At 45.7% G+C, this 13,539-nt stretch overlaps 1 non-coding gene across 1 annotated transcript; it reads left to right on the top strand.

Moving 5' to 3' along the window:
* Window positions 1–281: 281 nt before the first annotated feature.
* On the top strand, window positions 282–480 carry LOC145361472 (U2 spliceosomal RNA). Its single transcript, XR_013889839.1, has one exon. It is a non-coding gene; the product is annotated as a U2 spliceosomal RNA (small nuclear RNA).
* The last annotated feature ends 13,059 nt before the right edge of the window (window positions 481–13,539 follow it).

Below are 13,539 nucleotides of genomic sequence, written 5' to 3'. Positions count from 1 at the left end.
TATGACTCATAAATAAACTTATAACTTATAAATTTCAGTGCTTATGCAATCCCAGGTCCATAGACGACACATATCAAGAGGCATAGCATATAAAATAGCATGTCCATTTGGCTACTAACAACAAGCAGAATACTGACTGTAGTCAACCAGGAAATCTGCCGGCCTTACCTGTTCTGGCTTACATGTGACCCCACAGCCACAATAATGCCCTCGGGCTACGAGGGATGGGCAATAAATGCTGTAAGAAGTCTAACAACACCAGGTTAAAATCCAACAAGTAAACTGCTTCTCGGCCTTTTGGCTAAGATCAAGTGTAGTATCGACATGCTGTGCTTGGTTGAAGTCATTAGGTTGCATTTCAGCTTCATTTGAAGCAATTTTTTAAAGAGGCATCTCGGCCTTTTGGCGAAGATGCAAATGTGATCAAGCATTGGTGGAGGAGCTTTGCCTACTCCAATCAGCTTGGATCATGTAGATCAAGCCCAAGACAGGAGGTGAGAGCCCTGTCTTGTCAGTTTGGATCAGGAATGTCTCAACTTGTTGAGACTCTGAATTGGACTTGATTGGATTGAATTGGAATAAATAATTTAAAAAAACAAGTAAACCTGTTGGAGTTTAACTTGATGTTGTAAGACTTATGACTGTGTTAACCCAGTCCAACGCCGGCATCTCCACATCATGACAAATGCTGGCCATGATGTGGGAATGCCGGCGTTGGACTGGCGTAAACACAGTAAAAAGTCTGACAACACCAGGTTTTGGTCCAACCGATTTGTTTGATAATACTCACAAGCTTTCGAGGAGACTGCTTCTTCGTCAGGTGAATGGAGAGTTCTGGCCTCAGACAGAGCATATAAAGCACAGACAGTTTAGAGATTACTGATTAAAATGCGATTCGCATTTTAGAAGAGGCAGTCCCCTCGAAAGCTTGTGAGTATTATCAAACAAATCGGTTGGACTAAAACCTGGTGTTGTCAGACTTTTAAAATGCTGGCCAGACAGTGCTGCCCATGTCCCACGAATGAATAATAAATGAGTTGCATCGTAGCTTGGGATTCGTTGGCCCAAAGACCAAGAAAGGAAGGGAACAGGAATTTGCAGCTTTAAGTAAAGAAAGGAAACTGAAGTCAGTTTTGATTGTTGCAGAAGCTCGTGAAAGATTGCAGAATTCGAAATTCTGCTGAATTCTCGGAAGAGGCAGGATTGACGATGCACAGATTTAGTCCGGGCCTTTCAATTCTATCAATTCAGAGAAGTGCTCTGTCTAATAGCTGTAAAGATTCTCTGTGAAATAAAATTCAAATTGATATGAGCCTATGTATTAATCACAAGTTGGCTTGCGTTAACACTGCAACAAAGTTACTGTGAAAATCCCACACTCCGGCGCCTGTTCAGGTACACTGAGGGAGAATTTAGCATGGTCAATGCAACTGAAAAAAGCACACCTTTCAGACTGTGGGAGGAAACCCACTCCAGACACAAGGGAGAACGTGCAGACTCTGCACAGACAGTGACCCAGGCCGGGAATCGAACCCGGGTCCCTGGCGCTGTGAGGCAGCAGTACTGACTACTGTGCCACCCAACAGAGCCTACAACAGGAACCTCCTCAACTGAGCAGAGGTGTTCTATTCTCTAACAATTTCCCATATCTTGATGAACCTTAATTTCACCAAAGAAATTGAGCTGTTAAAAATAGGCAAATGAGTAATCTTATTATTGGGAAGAAGCTACAATACGCAATCCTTCGTACAAGCTTAAAGTCAGGACATTAAGAAGGAATGTCACAGATTAACAATAATATATTGTAGCCATACGGAAGGATCCATCTATCCATATGGATATTATCTTTGGAATAATGAGACAAATATTTCCTGATTGGTAAATGATATTTGAGATCGATCTAACATTGTAAATACTTGCATCATTCTCCATCTATCCATAGTTATATATTTTAGTCCTATTGCATACAGTACACATTAGATTCAGATAGAAAATCAGAGACCAGCAGGAGACAAATGGGGGATGTGACTGCGAAATGACTGCTTATAAATATGCCAGTGAGAAGTAAAATTCACTTCAGGGTTAGACATCTGTGCACAATAACTCAGATTCACCTGCCAGAGTATTTCAGGCGCAGTGCGGTTAGAGACTGGGATAACTTAATGAGGGTGGAAGAATGTCATCTGGTTCACATTTTGAAGTATATTTCTGCTGGCAGGGGGTGGGCGAAAGGGGGTGAAACTGGCATGCCCACCACTTGTTGCCCACCCCTAATTGAGAAAACAATGGTGTGAACTGTCTCCTTGAGTCCAACTGAGAGCTCTGCCCAGGCAGGGAGCAGTTCAGAGCCAATTAATCACAGATAGACCATCCCAGATAAGGACATGAGTCAACCAGATGGGGTTTTTAATGACAACCTGCCTATTTCATGATTTTATTTCAGATTTTAAATAAGTTTAAATCCCCTGGCTGCCATTACAGGATTTGAATTTATATTTCTAGCTCATCAGTCTGGGCCTCAGGATCACTTACAGGGGTAGACGATGGTCTAGTGTTGTTATCACTCGACTATTAATCCAGAAACTCAGCAAATGCTTTGGGGACCCAGGTTCAAATCCCACCACAGCAGATGGTGGAATTTGACTGCGATAAAATAAAAATTTGGAATCAAGAATCGACCAATGACCTTGAAACCATTGCCAATTGTTGGAAAAACCCATCTGGTTCACGAATGTCCTTTAGGAAAGGAAATCTGGTCATTGAGTGTCTTTCAGTCAGAGATAGATAGAGTAGATTAATAAGGGGATTGGGGTTAAGGGAAAAGGCAGGAGAATGGGGATGAGAAAAATATCAGCCATGATTGAATGGTGGAGCAGACTCGATGGGCCAAATGGCCTAATTCTGCTCCTATGTCTTTTGGTCTTATCCTTACCTCATGTGGCCTGCATGTGACCCCAGAGCCACAGCAAGGTGGCTGATGCTCAACTGCCCTCCAAGGGCAACTAGGGATGGGCAATAAATGTTGGCCCAGCCAGCGGCGCCCATGTCCCATGAATAAATATAAAAAAGAATCCAGTATCTTAAGAACAATGCAACCAGACTCTCAAAATGACTTCATTACAAATACTGACATGGAAAAATATATCTTCGAAGGAAACACACACAGACTTTTAACAACTTACTCGTCCATCTCTGGTGAGTCTGTACAACGTAAAATAATTATTTACAGGATGGAAAAATAAGCCATTTGGCCCAATGGTGCCCAAACTCCTCTGACCTGTCTCTGCTGTTGCTCTGTCTCTCAGGTGCCTCTGTTGCCTGCTGTTTGCTACCTCCTTCATTCTGGGTGATGTGTGTTGTGGTGCAGGCGGGAGTGGGTTGGTGCCATTTGCCTCCTGTCAGAGTGAACTCATTGCCCCCCCTCCAGGCTGCTCTCTGTCCGTTCCCCCTCTCTCAGCCTCAGCTGCAGCTCTGCACGATTACCATCAGCTGGGAGGCGACGAGCAGCTGCCTCCACAGCTCAACTGATTCTCTCCGGAAGGTTCCAAAGAAGCAAAGGCAGTGGGCGGAGTCACTCAAGGGACCAGTGACCCAGAGACCCAAGGTCATTCCCTCGGCACCCAACATGGCAGATAGTGGAATTTAAATTCCGTATAAAACTGGAATTAAAATCAATGTGGTCCACTGATCTTCCTCTCGTGAAGGGAATCTGCTGTTCTCATCAAAGCAAAGCGGTTGACTCTGAAAATGTTCAAGCAATAAGCTGAGCAGTAAATGATGGTCCAATCAGCGACACCCACACCCGATAAATGATTCAAAGAACAATTTGACCCCAGACTCTGCCTCTCCCCATGCCACTGCCCCTCCACCCCCCCCCCCACCCCACCACAATCACTCCCTGTGCAGGTCTCTCCCTCTACACCCCTCTGCCAATCACCCCCCTCTTGTATACCCCCCAGAGCTCATCCCTCCATCCCCATCGCCGATCACCGCCCCGCAGAGCTCCCTCCCACCTGGACAGCACCCCCTTCTTGCCTCTCCCCTGTCATAGCACCACTCAGTTACCAACCCAACTCAGGCCTCACCTCCTTGGCACTACCCCTGGAGCAGTTATGGTGGCCAGTGGGCAGTGCCAGGGTGTCCAGTGGGCAGTGCCAGGATGCCCAGTGGGGAATGCAAAGGTGCCCATTGGGCCATGGCCCTGACCAAATCAGGACTTCAATGGCCTCCAATGCTCATGGCAGGACCATCACGTCTGGTCTTTGCTGGTGGAGACGAGCTGTGATTCTCACTGGTATGAGGACTGTTTGGCGAAGAGGCAAGCGCGACTGATGCTGTCCGGGACTCACTAATGACATGTAAAGTATGTCATTAATGTTTAAATCTGCTTTGCGCCCCTTCCACCAGAACAGGACCACTAAGATTGAATGTAGCCAACAACTGATTTTTGGCTTCGCACGCAATCTTACCACTTCACTACACCGATCGACGAATTGGACGTAAGATCACAGTCCAAGTGCCAAGTGTCAAACTCTGAAAACGGGAGTGTCCCAGACCAGTTTTCTGGGTGAGTTTGGAATTGCAAATATCCCACATTCTGGGCAGATTTTACCGGCACATCCACCTGTGGTATGTACGATCCCACCCAAGGCCAACAGAGAATGCTGTTCTCCGAGCCTTGCCCACCTCCAGTTGTTCTGGAGAAACCAGCTGCAGAGAGATCAGGCACCAGACTTCAGGGCACTAGTTATCTGGGATTCAAGGGACACCACAGCACAACAATTTCCCCTCATTAATGGCTGCAAGAATGACATTAAGATATGTACAAAGCCCTGAAGGCAGAGAAATACCATTTGCACTAACAAGGTTGCCAATGTGATTCGATGTTTTGCTGGAGGTTTCAATCGCAAAGCAAAGACTCATTGCCCAACTGGAGGGGTCTTGACTGCCAAACAGCCATTTCCACTATCCCAACCTTCCATTTTCACTATCTTTACATCTGATAGAGAAATGTTCACGGAAAAAAAATACATAATTTTTCATGTCCAGATGATAATTCTCCAGGACTGCACACAGCAATGTCCTGGAGTTTGGTATTCAATTCCAGGTGACTCCGGGCAGGTTTGATCACCCGAAATACTAACCAAGTTGAGTTGCGGGTCTGGAATGAACGTTAGGCAAGAAGAAAGCTAGGGAACCCCCCTCTGACGGCACGGTGGATGTACTTACACCGCAGCGGTCCAGGAAGGCAGCTCACCACCAACCTCTCAAGGGGCAATTCAGGGTGGGCAATAAATGCTGGCCTAGCCCAAGATGCCCAGTTCCCATGAACAAATAAATCGGTACGGGGTCATCCCAGTTGAGGCAGCAGTCACACTTTGTTATTGTGTTGCCGCCCTTGACAGACTTTCCTCGGGGGGATTTCCTCTTTGGGCTCCATGGCAAGAGATTTTCAATAGAGTGGTTGGGACTTCCATGGGACCCTGTCTTACCTGGCACGTTTGACCTCAGCCCATTCCTTGGGACTCAGCTTTGTGGCCTGGCTGATAGGTTAGCTGTCCCTCAGCCAATGGGAAACCGCAGTGACACCTGAAAAGAAGAAAACACTGTGAAACCTTTTTGAAATTTAGAAATTGGAAATTGCTGGAAAGTTTAAACTGAAACCTCCCCTCGTCTATATTTTGGGTGGACTTGTGATACAGTCAGTGCTGTTTCCAGTTCCAAAGTACAGACTGACGTTCCTGCCTCATGTTCCCTCCTGCCCGAGTTACAGTTTGAATCTGGGACTAAGTGATTGAGAAATTCCATCCATTGCTACTTATGGAAATTGGCAGTAAAATGCAACCACAGGAGGTGGTGGTCTAGCCGTGTTGTTGTTAGACTATTTATCCAGAAACTCAGCTGAGGCTCCTGGGACATTTCCGGACACGGAAGACGGTGGAAGGTGAATTTAATAAAAAAGATCTGGAATTGAGAACCTACTGATGGCCATGAAACCATTGTCGATTGTCAGAAAAACCCATCTGGTTCACTGATGTCCTTTTGGGGAAGGAAATCTGCCGTTCTTGCCTGGTCGGCTCAAATGTGATTCCACAGCTACAGCAACGCGTTTGACTCTCAACTGCCCTCGGCCAACTAGGGGTGGGCGATAAATCCTGGCCAGAAGCAATGCACATGTCTCACAAATGAATTTTTAAAAATGGCTCACAACTCAACTCCAACATGCCACACTAAAATATATTCATATAGAATCCCTCCAGCGCAGAAAGAGGCCATTTGGCCCATTAAGCCTGCGCTGGCACCCTATCCCCATAACCCCACGTATTTACCCTGCTAATCCCCAGACACTAAGGGGCAAGTTAGCATGGGCCAATCCACCTGACCTGCACATCTTTGGAGTGTGGGAGGAAACCGGAGCACCCGGAGGAAACCCGCGTGGAAAATGTGCAGACTCCGCACAGTCACCCAAGGCTGGAATTGAACCTGGGTCCCTGGCACTTTGAAGCAGGAGAGTGGCACCACACCATCCCTGTGCCACCTTGCCACCCCACTCCCTCTCATTAGGCTGCACGGTTACAGGCACTTTGTACAAAGAGTTTACTGCTCTTTGGATATACCATTGCCCTTCACTGGGCTCCACGGTGCTCCGCATTCAGGCTGTACTAAATAATTCAGCATTTCCACACTGAAATACAATCTGCAATTCATTAAAGCATGAGGCAAGAGATATTTGCAATGATTATTTTTAGTTGGACATTGTGGCCTGCTTTATTTCTACTGAGTGTGGTTTAGGATTGTATATTTTTGTCCTGCTTACCATTGATGGGCAGGAAATTTGGTATTTATATTTAGACTGCTGTTTTCAATCACTCTGAATTCATTATCTCTTCAGTGAATTACATGCAAGTCCTGGAAGAAAGCTGAACAGCCGGTGCTTCCTTCAGATTTGATTTGATTTGATTTATTATTGTCACACGTATTAACATACAGTGAAAAGTATTGTTTCTTGTGCGTTATACTGACAAAGCATACCGTTCATAGAGAAGGAAACAAGAGAGTTCAGAATGTAGTGTTACAGTCATAGCTAGGGTGTAGAGAAAGATCAGCTTAATGTGACGTCCATTCAAAAGTCTGCTGGCAGCAGGGAAGAAGTTGTTCTTGAATCGGTTGACAGGTGATCTCAGACTTTAGTATCTTTTTCCCGACGGAAGAAGGTGGAAGAGAGAATGTCCGGGGTGTATCGGGTTCTTAATTATGCTGGCTGCTTCGCTGAGGCAGCGGTAAGTGTAGACAGAGTCAATGGATGGGAGGCTGGTTTGCACGATGGACTGGGCTTCACTCACGAACCTTTGTAGTTTCTTGCAGTCTTAGGCAGAGCAGGAGCCATACCAAACTGTGATACAACCAGAAAGAATGCTTTCTATGATGCATCTGTAAAAGTTGGTGAGAGTCGGAGCTGACATGCCAAATTTCCTTAGTCTTCTGAGAAAGTAGAGGTGTTGGTGGGCATTCTCAACTATGGCGTCGGCATGGGAGGATCAGGGCAGGTTGTTGGTGACCGGGACTCTAAAAACTTGAAGCTCTCGACCATTTTTACTTTATCCCCATTAATGTAGTCAGGGGAATGTTCTCCACTATGCTTCCTAAAGTTGATGACTATCTCCTCCGTTTTGTTGGCATTGAGGTCAAGATTATTGTTGCCGCACCAGTTCACCAGATTCTCTATCTCACTCCTGTACTCTGTCTCGTCATTGATTGAGATCCAACCCACTACAGTGGTAACAACAGCAAGCACGACTCAGAGGGGAATTTGGCCGGACAGTCATAGGTGTATAAGGAGTATAGTAGGGGGCTGAGGACACAGCCCTGTAGGGCACCAGCGTAAAGGATGATCGTGGAGGAGGTGTTGTTGCCTATCCTTACTGATTGTAGTCTGTGAGTTAGGAAGTTCAGGATCCAGTTATAGAAGGAGGAGCCAAGCCCCAGGCCATGGAGTTTGGAGATCAGTTTAATCGGAATATGGATTTGAAGGCTGAGCTGTAGTTGATAAATAGGAGTCTGACACAGGTGTATTTGTTGTCTAGGTGCTCCAGGGTTGAGTGTAGGGCCAGGGAGATGGTGTCTGTGGGGACTTGGTGTGGTAGTAGGTGAACTTTAATGAATCCAGGCAATCTGGGGGGCCGGAATTCATTTGTGCCATGACTAACCTTTTGAAGAACTTCATAATGATAGATGTCAGAGCCACTGGACGATAGTCCCATTGAGGTAGTCAAGAGATAAGTTCACAATGTGGGAAAAGAGCAGCTAGCAAGCAGATCCTATCAAATAGATGGATGGATTCAAGAGTCTGGTTATCATTTCACATATGTATTATCCATAGGGCAGTGAACAATTGTGTGATATTGTGGGTGTGTATTTTCTGCTGCCGGATATCAAGGTGGTAAGCAAAGTCAGATCAGCCTAGTGTACCGTCAGCAATGTGATCACATACATTACACAAAAATGAAATTCAAGAGGGCAGTTTTATCCCAATTAAGGGAGCTTGTTTTTTTTTGAGGACAAGAGTTGAAGGATTGACCCCATGGTGCACCCACATCATCGCAAAGATTGTTTATTCATAACATTGCCTAACTTGTGCCCCACCTCAGCTGAATTGCTATTGAAATCTGCAGCCATGTCTTCCCTCGAAGCTTGACTATTCCAGCGCACTGGTCTGCTTGGCCAATATATATTTTTTGTAAACTTGATGTTATCCAAAATGTTGCTACCCCTGCCCTTACTCACACCAAATTTCATTAACCTACCACTCCTCTCTTTTCTAGCAGTGTTTTCAAATCCCTCCAAAGCTTTATTCCTCCACATTTCTTCAACATCTATCACCATCTTCCAATTGAGTAACCTTGGTCCACATTGCCTTTAAGAGTTTAGAAGAATGAGAAGTGATCCCCGTAAAACATGAACCATTCTTTTTGGACTTGATAGGCTAGATATTGGGAGAATGTTTCCCTTGGTTGGGAAGTCTAAAACGGGGTGGGGCGTGGTGCACGATGATCACAGAATAAGAGGTCTCAGAGCAAGAGGTCAGCTCTTTTGGACAAGATGAGGAGAAATTTCTTCACTCAAGAATTGTGAATCTTTGGAATTCCATTCCACAGAGATTTATGGGATGCTCAGATCCACAGGGCGACTTCAAGACAGATACTTATGAATGAGAAGGGAACCTAGGGAAATGGGGGTAGTGCAGAAAGCCAAATTTGGTCACTTGATCTACTGCTCTTTTCTTTATCTCTAAACTATTAATCCAGAAACTAGCTAATGTTCTGGGAAGCTGGGTTCGAATCCCAGCATGGCAGATGGTGCAATTTGAATTCAATAACAAAAATCTGGAATTAAGGATTTACTGAAGACCATGAAACCATTATCATTTGTCGAAAAAATCCATCTGGTTCACTAATGTCCCTTAGGGAAGGAAATCTGCTGTCCTTACCCGGTCTGGCTGACATGTGACTCCAGAGCCACAGCAATGTGGTTGACTCTCAACTGCCCTCGAGCAACTGGGCAATAAATGCTGGCCAGCCAGTGATGTCCCACGGATGAATTTTAAAAAAAATGATTCCAGCAAGAAGATTTCGGAAGAGTTTTAAGTTTAGGCAACCTGGATAGCAGTGAAGTAATACGGAAGTCAAACCAAGTGCATTAAAGGGACTGTACATGGTTGAGAATGAGATCCCTCTGCTAAACTAAGCTAAGCACATCCATAGAATTGAACAACTCAGTGTGAAACTAAAATAAAGCTGTTGCCTAACCTTGTATGAGACCTATAAACACGATGAATACTCAGAATTTAGGGTGGCACAGTAGCAGTGGTTAGCACTGCTGCTTCACAGCTTCAGGGACCTGAGTTCGATTCCCAGCTCAGGGCACTGTCTGTGTGGAGTCGGCACGTTCTCCTCGTGTCTGCGTGGGTTTCCTCCGGGTGCTCCGGTTTCCTCCCACAGTCCAAAGATGTGTGGGTTAGGTCGATTGGCCATGTTAAAATTGCCCCTGAATGCTTAGGTTCGAGGGATTAGTGGCTAATAATATATGGGGGTAGGGTCTGGGTGGAATTGTGGTTGGTGCAGACTTGATGGGCCGAAGGGCCTCTTTCTGCACTGTAGGGTTCTACAATTCTATGAATGCACTGACAGGTTCCAGGTGGATCATGCAGGCCCTCTAGTTAGCTTTGCTTTGCCACAAAAGCACCGTAGACAGGTATTTCTGTTACCACAATATCCAGCAGAAGTTTACAATGTATACTCTCTCTCATACTATATTCAAAATGGTAAGATCAGCAAATGACTCACAGCTCAGCTATTCCTGTACAGGTAGAAGAATGGAGCCCCTGGCAGCAGTTCAGGTTTTGGAGTGTCTAACTGATTGACAGGGTTTCTTCTGCTAGCTTTGACATTCCATTGTCTCTGTCTGCTGTTCTGCACAATTCCTGAAGAGGAATTAATCGTGGCGTTTGAGGCTATAACTTTGATGTTTGACACACTGATTACGAGGTAAGTAATTAGTTATGTAGTGAAATATAAATGATGAATGGAATGCTTTCCTTTCTAAGCACTTCTAATCTGCAGCAACATAAATATAAACAACATTTAAACAATTAAAAGAAAATTTGTGGCTGACTAGTGCAGTTGGGTGATGTACGTAGTTGGTTGGTGTACACAGCTGGGTGATGTACACAGTTGGGTGATGTACACAGTTGGTTGGTGTACACAGTTGATTGGTGTACAGAGTTGGGTGATGTACACACTTGGTGTACACAATTGGTTGATGTACACAGTTGGTTCGTGTGCACAGTTGATTGGTGTACCCAGTTGGTTGGTGTACATAGGTGGCTGGTGTACACAGTTGGTTGGTGTACACAGTTGAGTGATGCACACAGTTGAGTGATGCACACAGTTGGTTGATGTACATAGTTGGTTGGTTAACACAGATGGTTGATGTACACAGTTGGGTGATGTACACAGTTGGTTGGTGTACGCAGTTGCTTGATGTATGTAGTTCGTTGGCATACACGATTGATGTACTTCGTTGGCTGGTGTACACAATTGTTTTATGTACACAGTTGGTTGGTGTACATAACTGATGTACACGGTTGGTTGGTGTACATGGTCGATGTACACAGTTGGTTGGTGTACACAGTTGGTTGATGTACACAGTTGGTTGCTGTATACAGTTGGTATACACAACTGGTTGATGTACACAGTTGGCTGGTAAACACTGTTGGTGCACATGGTTGTTGTACACAGTTGGTTGGTGTACATGATTGGTTGATGTACACAATGGTTAGTGTACACAGTTGGTTGGTGTACCCAGTTGGTTGGTGTGGACAGTTGCTTGGTGTGCATGATTGGTTGATGTACACAATGGTTAGTGTACACAGTTGGTTGGTGTACCCAGTTGGTTGGTGTGGACAGTTGCTTGGTGTGCACGATTGGTTGATGTACACAGCTGGTTGATATACATGATTGGTTGATGTACACAGTTGGTTGGTGTACATAGTTGGCTGGTGTACACGATTGGTTGATGTCCACAGTTGGTTGGTGTACACAGTTGGTGTACAATGGTTTCACAGTTCTGGTTTTGCAAGCATGGACTTTTTGATATAGAAACAGAGAAACCAGGGGCAGGAAGAGACCATTTGGCCCTCCAAGCCTACTCCGCCATCCAATATGATCATGGCTGACCCTCAATCACAATGCAACATATGAGGCGTGCTGTTGGTTGGGGGGGGGGATGGTGGTGTGTGTATGGGGTTGGGGGGGGTAGAGCGGTGGGGGGGCAGTGGTGTGGGTAGAGTGGGAGGACAAGGAGTTTTCCATGGAGTCAGCATGGAGATAGCAGTGGTCCGGAATGCTCTGACTGGAGTTGGCAGTAATCCCAAGCCAGAAGTTAATGTTGGTGAGAAATTTAGTGGAAATTTGCAGCCAAGTCCCCTTCTTTGTATCTTGCTGAGCAGGAAGTTATTCGCTGCCTGAGAGCAAACCATCTGTTGATACTTGGTTGACGACTGACGGTTGCCATGGGAGACGAGGAGGTGTGAAGAAGTTGTACAGTTTCAAAGCTACAATACATATCAGCATTTAAACCGTAGTTGGAACCACTCTCAGCAATCACAAATTATTGCTCCTGATCTAACCTTAACTTTTTAATACATTGCAGACAAACTAACATCAAACCATCCAACCCTGATGCTTTTATCCCATTCTTTGTCCAAGAAAGCAGTGGGCATTGTTGACGAACTCAGTAATACGTTACCCTTGACCTGTCATGATTATTGCTGGACCTGTAATGATTTATGGGAATGGGGAAAGATTAGGTTAGGTTTAAAGAAGGTTTCCGACTTTCGGCTGTGATGAAGCAGCTGCCAGTGTTACTCATAGGACAGAGTGTAATGTTTTAACCCAGCAATCTAATCATTCTATCGTGTGGCAAACTTCATTAACCTATTGGGAATCAGATTGAAATTTGGCCTTTTTTGAGGCAACTAAATGATGTTTGCTCTGAACTCTTGAAAAATGATATTGTGTTGTTTTGGATCCATCTGAATGGATTGATCTGAACAGAAAAGAACAGTTTAACCAGGTTCATTAACAATCATCCGTACACATTATTTACTGCTAATAGTTACTGCAAACAAATGCAATTTTCTTCCAAGGAGTACACAAGGGCGGCTTACCCTTTGTGAGCTTTTCCCAGTATCCAGCCACCAGTGAAGATGACCATGGGATTGGAATCTTTTTTTAGTGGCAAGTCAAATGGGAGAGGAGGTGGGGGCCTTTGGGCAGATCACCTATTGTAAACTCTTGGGTGGGGAGGCGATATGAACTGGATCAAGATGGCAGCTTAAAAGAGACAAAGTGGGCTGGGCGAGGAGAAAGTTGGCGGGCGGTGTCTAAAAGGAGTGAGCTAACTTCAGACAGGGGAGCCGGGGGCGGCGGGGGGACGGGGGGTGGAATATCATAAGTGGCTTCAGTGTTCTTGGATTGAAGCTGGAACTCCTGTCCCTGGTCATCGTTGAGTGATCCTTTGTTGGGAATACTTGTCGGTCGACGTGAGGGAGAAGTAGCAGTGAGCTGGGCTTGTGGTGTCCACTGGACTGGGGAGAAGTAGCAGTGAGCTGGGCTGTGGTGTCCACTGGACTGGGGAGAAGTAGCAGTGAGCTGGGCTGTGGTGTCCACTGGACTGGGGAGAAGTAGCAGTGAGCTGGGCTGTGGTGTCCATTGGATTGGGGAGAAGTAGCAGTGAGCTGGGCTGTGGTGTCCATTGGATTGGGGAGAAGTAGCAGTGAGCTGGGCTGTGGTGTCCATTGGATTGGGGAGAAGTAGCAGTGAGCTGGGCTGTGGTGTCCACTGGACTGGGGAGAAGTAGCAGTGAGCTGGGCTTGTGGTGTCCACTGGATTGGGGGAAGTAGCAGTGAGCTGGGCTGTGGTGTCCACTGGATTGGGGGAAGTAGCAGTGAGCTGGGCTGTGGTGTCCACTGGATTGGGG

Source organism: Carcharhinus amblyrhynchos, chromosome 34, assembly GCF_965287045.1.
Source record: "Carcharhinus amblyrhynchos chromosome 34, sCarAmb.v2.hapA, whole genome shotgun sequence".
Lineage (NCBI taxonomy): Eukaryota > Metazoa > Chordata > Chondrichthyes > Carcharhiniformes > Carcharhinidae > Carcharhinus > Carcharhinus amblyrhynchos.
Note: the sequence above shows the minus strand (reverse complement) of the source record. Positions and strands in the feature narration are given on the sequence as shown.